Source organism: Ciconia boyciana, chromosome 3, assembly GCF_034638445.1.
Source record: "Ciconia boyciana chromosome 3, ASM3463844v1, whole genome shotgun sequence".
NCBI lineage: Eukaryota > Metazoa > Chordata > Aves > Ciconiiformes > Ciconiidae > Ciconia > Ciconia boyciana.
The window spans coordinates 64,166,371-64,181,067 of NC_132936.1; positions in this window are offsets into that span (position 1 = coordinate 64,166,371).

Here is a 14,697-nt window from a genome sequence, read left to right on the forward strand (position 1 = left end):
TTTGCAGTCAATAAACAAAATTGTGCTTTCCAGGCAGTTTCTTTTGGTAGATGTAACTGTATTGATCGATCAGAAAAGGTTATTTGTGCTCTTAATTTACAAAGTAAATCTTGCCCTAAAAGAGGAATGGGGCACTCTGGCTTATAGAGAAACTCATGAGATACCACTTTACCTCCAATCTTACATTCCATCAGTTTCAGAAATGGTTTCAAAGCTCGCTTTCCCATGACCCCAGCAATAGGCATATATATATTACTTAAAGGTCCCTTACAGCTAGTCACTACAGAATGGGTGGCCCCCATGTCTATCAGAAAATCTAGAATTTCATTCCCCAGCTGAACTGGAACCAGGGGGTCGGCTGGGGAAACTCCTCCTGACAGTACGCACACTGATTCAGTCCTAACAGATGGCTTGCAACTGGGATAGACCCAGGGTTCCTACCCTGGCTCCTACCTCTGCCTCTGTCATTTCATTGATAATATTCTCAACCCCTTCCTCTGCTTTTTGCCGAATTCCCTGCAATTGCTGCAGCCAGTAATGTAGCCTGCAGCTTCCTGTCCTTTAATTTTTCCTTTTGTTTCTCCCTTTTCTGTGTTTCGTTCCAATTATTATACACCTTATGAGCTATTTCTATCAGTTGGGATATAGACATTCCTCCTGCTCCATCCGCCTTCTGTAGCTTTTTCCTTATATCCAGGGCAGATTGTCCAATAAACAACATATTAAACATTTTCTGATTAGTCTCTTCCTCTGGATTCAAGTCAGTCCACTTTCTAGCTGTTTCACACAATCTCTCATAGAATGCTGTGGGGCTTTCATTATTTTCTTGTTTAATATCATACAATTTTGCTAAATTTTTAGGTCTCGGAACCCCATGTTGTATCCCATATAAAATCAATTGTTGATATTGTTTAATCATAGCCCTTCCGACACTGGTATTGAGATCCCATTCAGGATCATTTTTAGGCATGAACCTAGCAGGATCATCATTGGCATTCCACCTCTGATTTTCCTGTTCAGCTTTTTCCATTACCAGTTGCCTTTCTTCTGGAGTAAAGAGTGCTTAACAGTATCTGCATGTCTCTCCACGTAGGGTTATGATTACATATAATTGCGTCCCCTAACTGATACATTTTATCCAGGTTTTCCCGATAGGATCCAACTGATTGCTTCCAATTTAAAAGGTCTGAAGTAGTAAATGGTGCATGCACAGACACTGGTAAGCCTTCTACTCCAGTTGCCTGTCAGAGTGGTGCCTATATCACAGGTACAAGCTCGAGTCCTCCTGGAGATTGGTGAAAAGTCCATCCAGGAGGACTGTTCCCCTACCCCATCAGACTCAGTTTCATTGTCCAACCCCTCTCGCTTAGTTCTTGGTACCAATAATCGAGCATCCTCTGGTTCCTCATTACCCTTGATACATCCTTTTCCAATACCACATGCAGAACAACATCTCTGTCTCTTTTCTAACCTGTTTTCTGCCAAAACATATATACCATCAGGATCATTATTTAACAGTTTACATTTCTTTCTGATTTCATTATTATTTTGCAATGTAAAGAAACAAATCAACATACGGTACTTCATCCCATTTATCCATCCTTCTACAGAAAAGCATCAATTGCAACACGGTATTACAATTTAGAGTTCCATTTTCAGGCCATTTTTCATCATCACCTAATTTGTACGTAGGCCACCACTGATTGCAACATTTACAGAGTTTTTCTTTAGTTAGGGGATCCCCTCCAAATTTTTGTCAGTTCTTCAGGATGCATCCTAAAGGAGTGTAGGAAGGTATCTCAGTAGAGGGATGTAAACCCATATTATTTCCTAGGAAAAACTTTGTTAACCAGGACTTTGTGTATTCAGCAACGAAAGTGTCTATGTACAGAAGTCTAAATAAGCTCCTGCTGCGGTCCTTTATGGGCATCTTATGCAGAGCAATTCAAACCAGAAACTGATACTGAAACAAAAACCAGAACGAGGGACGTCTCCCTCCATTAAACAGATCAGTACTGAAAATATGCTACTGCCACGTATCTTTCCTGATGCATCTTATACAGAGCCCAGAACAAAAACAGAACCAGATTTCCCACTCACCGAGATTTCCTTCTCTGCAGTCCCCTAAAGATATCTCGTTAAATTGGCGTTGCACCGTTGTGTCGCTTACCACCCAACCGCAGAAGAGAGGCCAAAGGGAATCCCCAATCAACAGGTCAGTGCGTGCTGGAATCTGTTCAGACCGCCGCTTCCCGTCAGGACAGCAAGACGATCTGGGCAAGGCCTTATGGCAGTCCCATCTGGGTCACCAGAATGTTGTCTCACAAGCGGAGTTCGTTACCCGGTGTGCAACACCCCATACGCACACAGAGCCGAGATATCAGTTTATTTCAAGTTTTGCGCAAGACAGGGTGCTAGGTGGTAGCTCCACAAAGCTAGCCCCTCTTCGTTCATACAGGTAGGGTATTTATACAGTCTGGTTATACATATGCATAAGTAATTACTCAAAGCAGTCTTCTATTGGTCTACATTTTCTTGTCTTATTCTTAAAGCTACAGTACTACTTTAATATTCTACGCATGCCCAAAGGTGAGGGGTCTCTGCTTGGGCCAGGGTCTCCAGCTCAAGGGGTGTGACTTTTAGTATTATAATGAGGAGAGTTCACGTGAGGGTGCTTCTTATTACGCTTCTACTAATAGCTTCAGGTTGTTCCCAAAACATCTTAATTAGCTTACATATTTCTCCAGGATGTGTTTTACTCCCAAGGACAGTAATTTTGATGAGACGTTCCACATTCCATTCTGAATCCCCCTTATCAACTTTACGTAAGTCCCGGCCTTCCACCAGCTCCTGATTGACTACACCCATGGGATCCCCGGGGACCTTTCTTGGGGAGGAAACCCTCGGTGGGGCCATAGCCTTGGAGCGGATCCCCAACATGCACCCTCCGAAAGCACTTGGTGCTGGTTGCAGCCTGCTGCAGTTCAGGGGCTGGCATTTGCTCTTCAGTCATTTGCATTTTTATTTGATTTTTTAAAAGCCCGAGGTACGAATAACCTCTGGCAAAGCTGATCTAGTGATCTCCAGGGTAGATGCAATCCCTCTCCTGTAACTTTCTGTGTAGTTTACCAGTGTGATTTTTACCAAGGGCTTCCCCAAGCCGCTGAGGACTGCAGCCTGGGGGCTGACACCGCCTCCCTCCCCGCCGCTGGCACAGGCGGACACAGCCTTTCGAGAAGGCAGCTGCCACCCGCCACCAAGATCCCTGCCCTCCCAGTGTGGCTGCTTGGCTGAGTTACTTCTGTGAACCAAGAGACATTAGCATCAGGACTTGAACCTCTCTGAAGATTACAAAAGTCCTGGTGCACTCATTTGGCTTCTCCATGGCTTGGGCTGCCAGCCTATGAGCAACTCCATTCAGCAGACTCCCTTCTCCCTCATTTCTCATTCACATTCAGACTCCGTGCTGCTCAGTCTGGCTTAAACCTCTCTGTTTCAGACTAATCACTGAAGCATTAGTTGTTTAAATTCACACTGATGAAATAAGCATTGGCAAAGGCCAAGGGGCTGTCATGGTACAGCGTGTGCTGTGCCCGAGACGCACAGTGCCCTGAAGAGCCGCTGTGCTGCCTCTGAGCAGGAATGCCCCCGAGGAAGGGATGTCTGAGATGGGGTTCACAGCAAACGGCATGCACACAACTCTTTAGCCTTCCAATACAGCTCCTAACTTCAGCAAGTCTTGTCAAAGAAATGTGGGCAAAGCACTATTTTGTAGTTAGCTGTCATAAAGTTTAGCTCTTGGTAAGGACTTTCCTACTGTGGACGTAGCGCATGAGAAAGCTTTTTGTGCATGTGATGTCAGTAGGCAGGAGTTACTGACTCGGCTGAAGGTTATTTTCATACCACAAAAAGTAATCAGAAACTCCAGAGCAGCACTAGGGAAGCTGCTTAGTTGCAGCTACTTTTATGAGAGCAAGGGAACTTGCTCATCTCTTCCTGGCTTCTCTGGGAAAGTGAAAGACCTGTTTTCTTCCTTCTCCATCCTCATCACAGAGAGATCACACCGATCTCACTGAGTTTTGAAGAAGCTGGTGAGGAGTTTTGGCACTGCCTTCAAGTTCTCCCCCGCTAGACAGGGAACTTCAAACATTTCCCTCATGCCCCGTCTTCTTCTCCAAATCCTACCCTATCCTATGTAGTGACCAATACGCACTCCACCGCCCAAAGAAAAGTCTCTTCTTCCCCGTCTGTGACTCTCCTGAGTTGCACCTTGGCTTTTTGCAGTGGGTGTCTGCCCTCTCCTGACGGACAGCTCTGAAATTTCAGTTGTACTCAGTGGACATGCCTTCATACCCCCCACCACACACACTCATGCTTTCTTACTCCCAGCTCTCTGACCGTGACTTCTCCTCTCCCTCAGCCCACCCAAGGGGGCAGAGCCACTATAGCAGCGAGGAGCGAAACTCAGACCTGTTCTCTTCTGAAGAAAGTCCCAGTTTGCTGCAAGACATCTGACTTTTAAACAGCTGTCTCTGTGGTTTAGAGTTTTTTGTGACTAATAACAGATTTAGACATGTATATCCATATTTATCATTGTACAGTTTGGCTCCCTTGCAAATTCTAAAAGCGAATACACTTGGGCCAGCTCTCAAACTCTTGGACATGTGCCACTGAAATCAGAGGCAACACGTTAAAGTGCCTAATTCCTGAAGTCTTATGATTATCACATCTGCACAACCCACCCTCTCAGTTGTAAAAACTTGAAAGCCGGAGTTGAGCTTCATTCATAGAATCTCAAGAATGAGAATATGAATGTAAATAACTCAGCATTTTTTATTTTTAAAAGCCACATTTTCTAAGCCAGTCTTTTGATTTTGATTTTCCAAAAGGCATATGAAGTGTTTAACATTTCAACCTCAGCTTGAACATACATGACGTTAAAATTGAGGAGGAGAAGCAATTTTATGGATAGAAGAGATTTAAACCTTCAGAATTATGACCACAGGATAGTTGGGACAGTCCAGCCCTTGCACCATTGACATGGATGGGGCAGCAGTGGGCACACACCCCAGGGACAGTGCTCAGATGCATGTCTGAGCAACACTCCTCTGACAGTCCAGTTCTCAATTTGCCAGCAAGAAGGGAGGGCCTGAGCACAGCCTGAAACCACTTCCTTCATCTGAAATCCTCCCTGCCAAGTGACACCCATGCTGGTGGCAAGCAGAGCAGTGAGGGCTAGGGGACACAGCTGCAACACTGTCCCCCTGAGCTGATCTCCTGCCTGTGTCGGTTTGGAGGTGTTGGGAGCTTGGGGCAAGAGCAGAGCCACCTTCCTCATCAAAGTCTCAGCCTCTTCTTTGTCAGATCCTGCTTCCTCCCAGATAATGAGTGACGTGGAGAAAGTGGGATTCGGAGGGAGATTCTTGAAGAAAAAGTAGTGGAGCTACACTGCACTGCATTGCTCTGCATGTGTCATGGTTTAACCCCAGCCGGCAGCTCAGCCCCACCCAGCCGCTCGCTCACTCCCCCGCGGTGGGATGGGGGAGAGAATCGGAAGAGTAAAAGTGAGAAAACTCGTGGGTTGAGATAAAGACAGTTTAATAGGGAAAGCAAAAGCCATGTGTGCAGGCAAAGCAAACCAAGGAATTCATTCCCTACTTCCCATGGGCAGGCAGGTGTTCAGCCATCTCCAGGACAGCAGGGCTCCATCACACCTAACGGTGACTTGGGAAGACAAACGCCATCACTCCTAATGTCCCCCCCCTTCCTTCCTCTTCCCCAGCTTTATATACTGAGCATGACGCCATATGGTATGGAATAGCCCTTTGGTCAGTTGGGGTCAGCTGTCCCGGCTGTGTCCCCTCCCAGCTTCTTGTGCACCTGGCAGAGCATGGGAACCTGAAAAGTTCTTGATCCAGTAGAAGCACTACTTAGCAACAACTAAAACATCCCTGTATTATCAACACTGTTTCCAGTACAAATCCAAAACATAGCCCCATACTAGCTACTATGAAGAAAATTAACTCTATCCCAGCTAAAACCAGCACAGCATGGTAACTGCAGCTGGCCCGGTGCAGTGCATGGGTTTGCCCCCAAGGCATGGGCTCTGCATCCTGCTGGAGCTGCACAGGCTGCAATCGCAGCAGTACAGCAGCAATTTACTCTCAGATTTGGCGTGGCTGCTTTCAGAGACTTCCCGCATCATTCCATCCCTCTGGCTTCGTTTCCAAGTGACTGGCGCATCAAATTGAGGTTTGATGGCTGTAGGTTGCCATGAGTTCAGAGACGAGAGACCTCTGTGCAGCCTGCTGGGCCAGGGGCCACCCTGGCTCCCTGCAGACATAGTTCCTGACTGGGCTGCACCGCTCTGGGAAAGAGGAAGGTGGGGAGCAACTCACAGCTGTCTCAGCAACAGCTTGTGTTGTGCCCCCCGCTTCAGCCCCCTTAACTGAGCAGGGAAGGGAAGCAAGCAGTTTCTCCTGTTTAGGATGAGTCTCCTGATGATAAGACAGGTTTGTCTCGATGAATCTTACATATATGTTCTTCACGTTTGAGTACCGCATAGGTTTATGTCATGCACAAGGGCACCTCAGAACACCATTACAAAACGCAGTTATGCGGAAGCTGGGAAATTCCAGAAGTGGAGAGTATTCACTCCGCTGTAACTCAGCTCTTTTGTGCATATGCACAATACATTGTTTAATATCTTTATTGCATACAGTTTCTTTCACATGCCCTCACCTTCTTCAGTACACAGAGCAGATAATGTTTAGTTAGTCATCATTTGGAGGTCTGTGTTAGATTAGAGCTCAGACTGCAAAACCACAGCCATTGCTCCTGCCCTTATAACCTACACTGTTAGTCAGTATTTTGATTTTGTTTGGTTTGTTCCAGCCTATGGTCCTAACCTTGGAAATGGAGATAATCCGTCATGGAGATATGGTTAACAGTTTCCCTATAAAATGCTAGATAGTACTATAATATATAAAAATTTCATAAGCCTGAATTAATCCACCTTCACAACATGCCAATAAGATGAGTGGATAGCATTGTCTCTGCATTGGGGTTGAGGAACTGGGATGTATCATTTTAAGTCCAAAAACATCCCTTCAATTTGGATGCCCAGTCTGAGAAACCTAGGATCTGTCCTTGTCATTTAGTATTAAACAAGTCTTAATACATATAAAGGCAGTTATCATTGACTTTGTTCACACTTGGGAGTCTTGGACACAGCTGAAAATAAAGCTTCAGGATCTCAGATCATGCAAAGAGAAAAAATAAGCCTGACAGCATCCTCTGTAGGCCATCTAGTCTAGCCTAAGAAAAGGTCAGCTATATCAGTCTTCCCTGGGTATCCCTGTTGCTAAATTGTTCCTGTCTAACCTGTTCTTAGAAATCCCTGAAAGCAGAGATTTCACTGTCTTCTGAGGCAGCTCTCTTCCAGTGCCTAATTATGCTTGTTGCTAGACTGGTGTTTAGACTAAACCCTCTGTACTACAACTAGTCCATCTTTCCTTGCTTTGTCCACAGGGGGCATGAAGAACTGTATATTCCTCTGCTCTTTGAAGACATTGGATATCTGCTGCTGGCCCCCAGAGTCCTCGCTGGTTTGCACCTCTCTTTGGGGAACCCTGCTCAGAATGGGACATGAAACAACAGTGGAAGCCTCAGGGGTGCTGAGTAAGGCAAAAAAATTCCTTCATGCCTCTTATGTGTTACTTTTTCTGCTTAAATGTCCCAGATATGATCCTCACATTTCTTCACAACAGTGTCAATGTTATTGCTCGTGAATAACTTGGGGTACACTACAACCCCAGTTCCTTTTCTGCAGAACTATTATCCATCCCGCAAGGTCCCACTTCGTAATTTTGTAATCAATTACTCTTACTTAAATACAGATCATTGTGGTCTTCCTAACTGAATTATTTCCCACATTTTTTCAACTCACTACGCTGATTTGTTAGCCTTCTGCCCTACCATGTGCCTGCAACTCCCCTCCCAGCTGGGTGTTGTTTGTGGTCTCCCACACAAATTTAATACACATATCTGCTAATGACATGAGTGATAGAGCAGAAAGCACAAAAGAGAAGCAGACCCAGGCCAGACCACTGTGGAAGTGACAGCAGATTTTCTTCCAACTTGGCAATTATTTGTTAATAATTCTTAATTCATAAAAGTAGAGTTCCTACTGTAATCATTTTCTATGCATTTAAGAAACAAGGCATCTACAAATGAACAAACTACTGTGGAAAGTCTGGTGTAAGTGACTTCCCCAGCATCAGGTACAACCCTGTGTCACAGGCTGGAGTTGGAGCTCGACTTTCATCTGCCTCCAGGATGGGGAACATTTTTGGCCCCTGTTCAGTTCAGAGCTGCCTGGGGTGGCTGGAGCTGGGTGGGGGGGGCTGTGCTGGAGAAGGGCAAGGGCAAGGTGCAGCCTCTTAGGCACCAGGAGCTGGGAAGGAAGGACACACTCACTGAGGACAGCGCCTTTAGAGACGTCAGCTTTTAAGCTCTAGCATGCCTGTACATGTTCTAATTCCTGATGTAACCAAACCTAGACAGGTTTTTGCAGAAAGAGGAAAGCATACATTCTTGGCACAAAGGTTACCCTTGCTAAATTTCAAGCGATTGGTACGAGGCAGAATGGGGGAGTAATTACGACAGTAATGTTTTTGAAAGTAAATATATTTTTGAGCACTGGCAAAAGCGCATTCTTCTCCCAGCATTGTTTGTGGAAAGAACACTGTTTGCACCGAGCTTTGCTGCAAGCAGATCTTAAATGCAGTAGACCTGCTGATCACAACGGCTGTGGCTGGAGCAAGGTTTTCAAAGCCAGGGCAAAGGGAGGTCAGGGGCTGGACAAGTCGAACGTTGTACCAGGCTGCCGTTCTGTCCAGGAGACATGAAAAGGACCTGGGCAGGCAACCAGAGAGCCCAGGACAGGATGCTCAGCTAGAAGGAAAGATGGCAGGAATTAGTCAGTGCTCAAAGTGCCTCAAAAAAGCAAGGCGCAGTTGTACAGTTACAGCCAAGTAGCATGTTTTATAGCCATAGGCAACTACTGAGATTGCTTCATACCTTTATAAATGGAGGGAAAAAGGCAATCCCTAACTCTTCAGTTAAGTATATTAACCGGGTTGGTATGTATGTAGTCAAAAGGAGCCCTGCCCGTTGCCAGCTGCAGTGTGGGTACTCGCAGCAGCTATTGACATTCACCTCAGGACAGCTCTTTCTTACTTTTTACAGCTTTTACATTTTTTCACTTAATTTCAACCAAAGCTGTTGAAGTTTAGTGAGATGACGAGCACCCTGAAACAAAGTACCTAGCACAAAGCAGTGGGCAACCTTATGAATAGCTAGTGCCACTTACTGGTGTCCACTGAGGGTCTGCCCTTGGGAGACCAACTGCCCTCACGTTCTCCACCCTCTGATGACAGGGATGAAGAGCAGACCCAGGGGGGGATTCAGAAGAGGCGTGGAGGGAATTACCCTTTATGGGCTCTTCCCCTTCGCTCGAACCCCACGGTTAAATGTGCTACACCCATGTCACGTACCTCCTTTATGTTAATAAAGATATCATAATCTTCCCCATAACATAAATTCATGGGAACTACGGGCTCACAGAAGCAGGTTTCGTATTGTTGATTTGGGTTTCTGAGCACAGACAAGCAAAATAAGCTCCCATTTTGTGGGGTTCAGATTAATACAGTTTGAAAAAAAAATCCACTGCTTTGAATGGGGATTTTTGGAGCTGTCTGAAAAGAGTAAAAGATGTCTATTTTTATTCCACTAGAGGTCACCAGCACAATATTTTTACAAAGATGACTACGGGAAAGAGCAGGATAATTTCGGTTCAAGAAGTTCACTTGGGACTTAACTATGTGATAAATCTGGCCAGCTAATCATTCTGGAATAACTGTTCATAACCAAATACTTCTTACACAGATTTCTGCTTTGGGAGCTGAGCATTTTTCTGAAAAAAAAAAAAAAAAAAAAAATCACTTTAATTCTGAACTAGAGTGTTCACACCATAAAAGATAGCTTAGAAAAGTTAGTTCATACCAAAATAAGTACACTGAGCGGTTATCTTCAAGTGGTTAGGTCACAATTAACAAGTGGAATAGTAAGAAGGCAAATTAACATAAGGATTTGAAATTAGATTCTGTGCTCCTTTCCTGTGACCAGTAAATGAGGACCAGAGAGGATGTTTTGTGGCAAGATACATTAACCCAGGCTTGGGACTAGCCCTATGGCTACTCCAAAGTCTGTAACACTTTGCAGTACACTGGCAGATACCCCTGCCTGTGGCACTTCTGCTGCCATCCTCACTGCAGCCGTGTGGGGATCTAGTCTGTGATTGCAGCAACAACTTAACTCGTTAGGGAAACCGTCAGGCACTGCTTTTGCTGTAGTGCCGAGCCCACAGTTACCCTGCCTTTTCCTTGGGGCTTGGAGGCTGTGCTCAGCTAGTGGTTGTCACCTCTCGATTGAGAGTGGTACCGCAGCTGACTAATATCAAATTTGTTGTGATATGCTATGCAACATACAGATAATCAGAGCCAGGGCTGGCAGCAGCAGTTGTTACATTGGCCCCATGCCTCTGACACATCTAATGACAGGAGTATCTCAAAGGGAGCTCCATGTCATTGCAGCAGTGTCAGATTGAAGCCTTACTTAACTCATCATCCCGAGGTCTTAGCATGGCCTCGACTTGACACCTCACCCTATGAAAGGATCAGGTTGTATAGCAGAGCCACAGGCTATGCATATTGGTTCAGTTGCTGGAAGGTTATATTTTTCCATGAATAATGAAATTTCAGGCCTCTGTGTGCTTTTCCAGAGGGGAGTAGCGCCATCACACATCCTGCTGTTCCAGGAGATAAGGGCACACAATAGCCTGGAGCCATCGTGCACAGCCCCTAGCACACCATGGAGAACTTCACCTTTGCTGACAGACTGGGTCAGGGGCTAGGCAACAGGAAACAAAATGAATCTCTTCCCAGAAAGTTGTGCATTGCTCATGAATCACCTGATATCAATGGCAAATGCAGCTACCAAACATAGTGCAGCTCCATGAGCAATGGCTTACGTAAACCATTTAAAGAGTTCATATGCACCTTTGCAGATATTTTCCTCTTCCATGTTCTGCCCCCAACTCTTTGCAAAGCCTTATCCCAGTTATCTCCTTGTTCTTCAGTCCGCTGTTGGGTCTACCCGCCTTCCTAACCTCACCCCTTCTATGGGCATCACTTTGGCTGCACTCCACCATAGGAGGTCAGGAGACAAGGGGCCATCTACCTGCATGAAACTCCAAGCCACCGCAGTCCCTGTCAGCTATGGAGGAGTTCAGCTGCTGCCTGTGAGAGAGCAGGTGGTGTCAGGCAGTGAGCAATCCATGATAAGGCACCAAATGTATTGGCTATGTGGTCACTGGGTAATCTGAGTGTTTGCCAAAATGCAACAAATGTCACTCTGAAACACCCAGCTGTGAGGGGAGCATGGCAGAGAGCTAGAGAAGGTGGCTGCAAAACTTCCAAATGTTTCTGGCAGCAAGTAGTGGTTTAGAGGTATCAGAGACAGCAAAACCCTCACCTGCTTAACTGGGCCACGCACGTTTGGGATGGCTGGAGCAGGAACTGAAGCAGACTCTTTCAGTGTTCCACGATGCACCATGATTTTGGAAGGAACAGCTAAGCCATTGTATGTGTGAACAATTTTATTCCTCAGGGCACTTGACAAGCATCAGTTGCCTTTAATCCATGGCAGCTAGCGCCTCTCAGCAGCATTATCACTGCAACAAAGTCTGTGTAGTTTAGGAAGAGCACGATGCTCCTCCAGTTCTCCTCTTGGTCCTTGCCAACATCACTTTTGCCCTTTCTTACTCAGTGTCAAAAAACAATGTGCATAGCTTAAGTAAGACTCCGGCATAGAAGAAAATTGGCCTTTCACTAAATCGTGGATGTTCACTCCCTTGGTAATTGCTTTTGCTCTCCTCTAGCTGACTGTCTTATAAATCACAAGTGGCATGGAGGGAGTGAACAGGCATTGATCATTCACCATCCCCTTAATACAATAATTCTAGGTCATTGAGGAAAAGAGAGATAGAAGAGAGATCTGTGAGAAGAGATAGTCTGTGGCCACAGTCTAGTGCCACTGCTGTCCTCCCACAGCAGGAACTGCCAGGCAAGACACGACCTGTGGCGTATGACCTGACACTTCTCCCTTGCATACCAGGAAAGGTGGGAAGTCTGTCGCCACCAGAAGGTGTGATGATAGGACAGGGAAATGCACTTGGTTGAAACTTAATCTGGTGAGCTTGAATACAAGCGGTAGTGAAGAACATTGCATGTGTGGTTTCTGCAAAGGCTCACAGCTGAAGCGAGCACTGTATCTCCCCTGTGGGTCTGCTGAGCCTAGACTGAAAGCCCGGCTGTCGTGCCTTGCTTGCTGTTGCTGTCAGAGTTAACTAGGATAAGCATCGATCAAGCTAACGATGTTCCTGCGGCAGAATTGAGTGCAGATTGTCAAACCCAGCTAAGAAGCACAATATGTATTTGACCAGTCAAGCTCCCTGCTAGCAGCCCCCTGCATAGGGCTGGGGATGTCCACATCAGCTCCTTCGGGAGAGCAGCCTACAGGTGCCTTAAATCTGGTTCAAGGATGCCTGTGCATTCATGCAGGCACACTCTGGTTGCAGGGTGTACATCCTCTCAGGGGCAGGTTTGAACTATGGTTTAGGAAATGGGATTTCTTACTTCTGAGATGCAATACCTTGCCTCCTCCTAAATTGGTAAGCATGGCAAACTGGTACTTTTGTCACGTGGTTTTGGATTAATCCAAAAGGGAAGAGCTTCTTCTATCACTTACCTAGAGGGTAGAAAACCTATCCTATTGTGCTCTCGATGCTGTTGAGGTAAAAAGGCTGAAGATAGAAGTACTATACATAGAGTGAGAAAGTATTGGGGTATACCTTTGGTAATTTCTAGATGCACCTCTGTCATGGTTTAATCCCAGCTGGCAACTGACCACCACACAGCTGCTCGCTCACTCCCCACCCGTGGTGAGATGGAGGAGAGAATTGGAAGATTAAAAGTGAAAAAAAAAAAAAATCTTATGGGTTGAGATAAGAATAGTTTAATAATTGAAATATAATTAATAATAATAATAATAGTAGTAGTAGTAGTAGTAGTAGTAGTAGAATATAAAAGGCAAGTGATGCACAATGCAATTGCTCACCAATGCGACCGCTGCCCCCCAGCCAACTCCCCCCAGTTTCTATACTGAGCATGACGCCCTATGGTATGGAATAGCCCTTTGGCCAGCTGGGGTCAGCTGTCCTGGCTGTGCCCCCTCCCAGCTTCTTGTGCACCCGGCAGAGCATGGGAAGCCGAAAAGTCCTTGACTTAGTATAAGCACTACTTAGCAACAACTAAAACATCAGTGTGTTACCACATTATTATCATGCTAAATTCAAAACACAGCACTATACCAGCTACTAGGAATAAAATTAACTCTATCCCAGCCACAACCAGGACAACCTGCTATCAGTGTTTAGGTTTGTGTGTCTACAAATTCTCTTTTGTTATATTCAGAGTGTAAATGAACTTGTCATTCAAGTTATTAAGGGGATGTCATTAATTACCTTATTTTGGGAAAATCAGTACAGAATATGTAAAACAAATGGAATTAAAATGCTTTTCTGATGAAGAATTTATAGCATGAAAGATCTATAATCCTAGCTCTGGAATATATTGGCAAGTTGATACTATATTCAAAGGAGGGAAGGGGAGTAGGTTTTGCATTTGATGCAATCAGCTAGCTTCTGAAGTGACTCTTCATTTTAGTAACGACACTTTTCCAGCTGCCTTTTCAGAGTGTGAATTTCAATAATAAGTAAAAATTAAAAAAAAAAGGCACATTATAGAGAACTAAGCTCCCTGGAAATACCACATTTGAACTCACAAGCCTCTTAACATCCTTTTTATATCCTGATGGTGTAATCACTGTATTTTTGTCCTTAGCCAGCAAGTAATTTAGCATTAGTGCCTCACCTTATTTAGGGCTGTTGCAAAAGACTCCCGATTTATGGTAAACGTAAGAGGTGAAGCTAAACCTGTAGAGACAGACAGTCTAAAGTTAGGAAGGGTAATGGAAAGCATTGTACTTAGAGCTAAAAAGGAAAATGGATAGCATCGTGGGAACAGATTACTGCCAGGCTATTCGGTTCTTTAGGAGGGCTTGCCTATTTAGTAGTAATAACCATGATAGCCAAATTTTGCTTTCAGTTTTAACTATGAAAATCCATACAACTCTGTAATTTTTGTTGGCATAAATAACATCAGATTTTTCCCCAGATTTTTTTTTATTATTTTAAATTTTACGCTTTTTGAAAACTGACCAGTTTAAAAATGACTGAGGCAAAGTTTGCAGTCTTTCAAATAAGAATAAATTCCTGTTTGGATTTAGAGCTTCCAGGACTAATGTGGACTTCCAGGACAATTCAGACTCACGAGATACTTGTTGCAGAATCATTAGGTTTAATGATTCTGCAACAAGTATCTCGTGAGTCTGAATTCAAAATCTCATGTTGGATGAAAGCTTTCCTGTAAATAACAAGTGGACAATTGATGAAGGAAAAGCTGGTATGACCATGGAGATGTGTGAGTCCCTACTTTTTAGATCTGATAGCATATT